Source organism: Belonocnema kinseyi, chromosome 5 (genome assembly GCF_010883055.1).
Source record: "Belonocnema kinseyi isolate 2016_QV_RU_SX_M_011 chromosome 5, B_treatae_v1, whole genome shotgun sequence".
NCBI classification, from domain to species: Eukaryota; Metazoa; Arthropoda; class Insecta; order Hymenoptera; family Cynipidae; genus Belonocnema; species Belonocnema kinseyi.
Window position 1 is genome coordinate 121,608,625 of NC_046661.1, and position 5,635 is coordinate 121,614,259.

Genomic DNA, 5,635 nt, shown 5'->3' on the forward strand with positions numbered 1-5,635 from the left:
CGTGAGGTTCTTCGCTTGGGGTGATTGCTAGAGAGATTGATCAGCAACCTAGGTCGGAGCAGTGTTGCGGAACGAACGTGTTATTTACATAAATAGCACGAGTATTCTGAATCAATCTGAAAAATCTCTATCCCATCCACACACTACTCCTTTCCCCTGCCGAGTGAGTCACGCCTACTCCGAAAGGGAAATGGCTTAATGGTGTAATAATAAATATAGACAACTTGAGATAGTTATAACAGCTGCATTTTAACTATTTTAAACCTCTGTAAATACAATCTAGGAACTGTTTTGGGGAGAATTTAAGGTTGCAGGCTAAGGCCTGAAGATTCTAAATTGCCAATACGTGCCATGACAAAAATATGTTTTAAGTGGTGTACAAAATTAATTTAAGAAGCCTAAATAAACGAACGATGTCTGTCCAGTCGATACTAAGTTTAGAGCAATTCAAGGTTCCGATGTAACACTTGCTTTAAATTTCGTCAAGAAGTACACGGAGAGATTGGTATCGACTGTGGATATTATCATTTTATCAAGAATTTCCCGTCATTCTCACTACAACCGTAGTACTAAACACTTCAGTTGCACACCAAACAATGATTTCCTGGAATATTGTATAAATGTATATGCGCCCTTTTCCAAACATAGGCTAACCAATCTGTTTTCGTCATCATTCGTTTTTAGATCTCCAAAATTACACAGTCCCCTGTCCGTATCTTCGCGTTTGACTGTAACCCTAGAAGGCCCAGAAAGCGTATTTTACTTCACTCTCTTCACCATTACTGTGGCGCATGGCGCTATATTGCGATTCGCTATCTCATCTTGACCATAGCTCGTGGCCGTCTTTTAACTCTCCATTTTCTACCAATCTTCTCTTGCATCCCTTTTTATTTGTTGCAGGTATACATGAAATATTTAGCTTTCTTACGTGCATTTTTTCTTGTGATTTTCTTTTCTTAATCATTCACCCTTCTATGGATTGTATTAATCGTTGCTGGAAGTATACGCTTAACAACCAACTTGGTGCGACAAATTTATTTTACGAGTAAAAATCATGTCGGTATTAATTAGCCAATTTGTCGTAAGATGGTAAGTCCAGTTACAACTTCAATCCCATCTGACTTCGGTCAATGGAGGGGGAGTATGGGAAGAGAACTAGAAACAAAAGAATTATGGTTGGTTACATTCAATACTGAGCAGGACACCACTCTACTGCAATTTAGTAAAAGATTGAAAATTTAATCATTACTCCAAAGTTTCAAAAAACTTCTTCAAATTTCATATGTCTGCATAAGTATCATAGGTTTATAAATTTCATAACTTTTCATTAGTTTAGCTTATAAACTTTGATTCCTAATTAGATTCAAATTAATTTAAGTAATATACTAATTTCTATACCCAAAATTGAATTTCAAACCCTGCTTAAGTCAAAGCAAGCAGTTATTCTCCTTAATTCTAGCTAATACTCAATCCTTGAACCTGTTGGAAATTTAATTTCTAAGGAATACTCATATTGTTGTGGTTGGGAGAGCGATAATAAGAAATTATTGGAAATGTTTTAAATTTAAAACATTCTCAGACATTGGACAGTTTATTTTCAACTGGATTTTCTAGCAGACATAATTCAATGCATGTACACAGATTTTTTACAGCAGGCCCAGTATAAAAAACCAAAAAATTTTCGACTACATTTTTGATTTCACTGCAATTTCGGTTTCAACAACTAAATGCATATAAAATTTTCCATAAAAAGATTAAAACGTTCATTTTCTAGAATTACCTGGTAAACGTTTCGAGATAGAAAAAAATGAACAACATTTTTAGATTCGTCATTCATAGTACATGACTATTGCACACAATGTAACTTATTAATATATTATAAATAAATATCGTAAGGATAAGTAATGAAAACATTCTCTAAAATTTAAGGCTGATTATTACTAACTCTCAGCGGCCTTGATATCCTTTTAAACACTATTGGACTGCAAGACATAATATCAAGTCTCGCTCGAAGCCAGGGCGAGACTCAAAAAGTCTCTTGAGCATGTTTTGGCTATTTCTTTACTAGGGGCTTTTTGAAGAATTAGCCATGTCTATTTATTTTCACTGAGGTAAGTAAATAAGTTTATCATTTAGATTCTTTCTAACCCTAAAAAGCTTCATTGGGATGCCTAAATATGGAGAAATCCTCCCAAAATTGCAATTTTTGAAACTTGTTTTATTAACCAACAATCAGGGTCGATAGAAGGGCAGCCTTACTACGCCAATGCTCACCAAACATCCAACATTGAAGGTTTTAGTTTAAAATTTTTTAATATGAATAAATTAAATGAATATGGCAATCAAAATGCAATATAAATGTAGTCAATTATATATTTATCAATGTAATTAAGGACGCCCTATAAAGCGATAATCAGAGTACCGGTAAAGATCCTCATTTTTTTCTGATCAACAGAGGAAATTGATACACAGAGAATTTCTTCAATAGTATAATACCAACGTTTATTATTCTGCAAGATTTTTTAGTATGCATATATACTAGTCGAAAGCGGCAATTTGCTATTGCAAATCTGGAATAATTAAAAAAGTTTTCAAGTTTTTGATACATACATGTTACCCATTTAAACGAAAAGATGAAAAATGGACTTTCGAGATCCAAATTAGTGAATTTCACTAATTATACTATTTCAAGTGGACAAAGGTGAGCGATTAGAGAGATTGTTATCCAATTATTGAAACAATTATTGAAAATATATATTGATCCGACATTGTAAAATCACTAATTTCTCATTAAAAATGTCGAAATTTATTTGGGGCCAAACATATTATTTGAAAATAGGTTACATGCATAAATGGGAAAAGTAGTAAAATAGAAAAATTTGTTAAAGGAACGATATTGTATATCACTTTCAATTGTATTAAAACACTGAAAAAGCAATATTGTGAAAACGTAAGAAGGCTAACATTACGTCCACCAGCATATAACGCGTTTACACACATAAACAATTTGGCCTTACTTTATTTACAATAAAAATAATACCTGTTACGATTTTTATAAATATTAAAGATGGGGTTATCCTTATAATTTGACATTTGGTTACCAAAATGCCGTTAATGTTAAAATAAAATATGGATTGCTTTTTTTAATACTAATTCTAACATACCATTTATAATTCATGGTAGGAAGATAGGAATGTTTTGTGGGGTTTGTTCAAATTTGTTCGTTCGATTCTTAGTTTCATTTTCTGTAATTCTGCACATTAAGTTAATTATGGTACGTTAAATAGCATTTTAAATATGATTTCAATCTAATTTAAATTTCTTAAGTATCAATGTATGCTCTTTCAAGAAAGCCACGCAATTTACTTGAGCGCTTGTTAAATTGTTTAGTATTTAATACTTAGTATATTATTTCTAATTTTCGTATGTGAATTTTAATTTTAATAATCATAATGGGATCCCATTGACTCTCGAGAAGAAAATTGTAAAATAATTTCGGCAGACTCTTCAACCAAAACTACCAACAAGCATTTTGAAATTTTTATTATACGACATACAACAATGCGCATGAAATGAAAATGAACAGGCATGTATGCAGTATCATTAGATACAATATATCTAAAATATTTAGTATTTTGTGTAGGTGAATTTTTTACTCAACTGTTAACAAATTTCACAATTTTATTATACATCCGTATTTTTTGTGCAATAAATTAACTTATTGAATTGCAATTAAGAGAGTCGTGTATGAGATTCAATGTATATTCAGCAATTACTTGCGATTTTGAATAATAAAACGTGACACTTTCTTATACTTAAACATAAATTAAACTAAATGTTTAGTGGAAAATAATCTAACCACGAAAATTACTGAAAGCCCTGGTACAAATAGCTGTACTACTGTTCAAAACCGAATATTTAGAATGAATTTTGAAAAAGTAGATCCTTACATTTTATTTTAAAATGCTAATTAAAATAATTCCTTTTTTATAATTAGTCAATTTTATTTAAAATCATGTCTGAGAAATTCTCAGTACATACGAGGCCTTACGTTTCAAATGTACGTCGACAGTCCTCCTCAGAAACAACTACTTTTCATGGAAATAAGTACACTTAATTGTAAGTTTAAATTAGTTCTTGACATATAAAAACACATTTGCCTTCATGCCGTCCAGCAAACGAAAAAAAATTTCACATTTTATTTGACTACCAGCTGTAATTATTTCCATAAAGAGTAGTTGTTTCTGATGAGAACTGTCGACCAACAGTCGGAACGTAAGACCTTATATGCACTGAGAGTTTCTCAGGCATGATTTTAAATAAAATTGACCAGTTATCAACAAGGAATTATTTCAGTTTTCATCTTAAAATATATATTACACTCTGGTCAACGCCAAAACATCTTATATATCTGAAGTACACCCTTACGTTGCATTTTAATTATGAATAACAAAACAGTTGACAAATTCTGGTTTATTAAATTCATTTAAAATATTTTGTATAATTTAAGAAAAACTAAACATATGCGAGTGTTCACCCAGACCGTTTCACGATATCATTAATATACCCAGACTGAAGTCAAATGAATTCTTATAGAGCGCACTAAAAAGTTATAAAGTCAAACATCTTTGTTATTACAAAAATAAATTTTTTTTTGAAAATTTAAAAAATAATTAGAATGTTAAACAATTTGGGTGCAGTTCCGAATGTACATACCTTCGATTAATTTGAAATTGCGTATACTCATGTATTTGAATTCGCTAATTACAATAAATACCAGGAAAATACCCGCAAATTTGATTTTCATGGTGAGAACCATGAAAAACCCATAAGAATAATCTTTTTTGTGTTTATCTTAGTAAATAATAAAAATTTGCTAAAAGGCTTTGAATAAAAGTTGTATATCTTTTAAAAACATATATTTTATATAAAATACATTTTTTATTCTGCATGCAATAGTTTTCTAGAAAAACAACGATAAATATGAAAAATCACAGAAATACAGGACAATATGTAGCGGTATAACCATGTGACTAATTACATAAATAATGTTGGTCAAACCCCTACTCCTTTTGAACGCCTCGTGAGGGGCACCCTTGTGACACCGCTATATTATTTACTGTATTTCTGTGATTTTTCATATTTATCGTTGTTTTGCTCGAAAACTATTACTAATATAAATACAAAAAACCACGATTTTAATAGAATTTTCGTCGTTTTGACCAGTAATTTCAAATTTGCGGATATTTTCACTAATATTTTCGTATTTAGCGAGTCAAAATACATGGATGCACGCAATTTCAAATTATTCGGATGTACGTACTATTCGCAACTTTATGCAATAATTTAAATAAATTTAGTCTTAGATCCAGAGGAATACTGTGTCTTACTATTAATGCAAAGTTAATAAAGTCAAAAATGGCGAACGAATAGTTTTTAACATTTAAACCTCTTTGCAAAATTTGGAATACATATTTCTAAATGTCTTAAAAATGTATACAAAATGTATTTGACTGTGATTTTAGTCATTATTTTAGAAAGGGTGCATAGGGACCCGAATAATCTAGCATATAAAGATATTATATCAAATTTAAAACAAGAATGATTGTATGAAATTTTCCTGTGCGGGCGATAT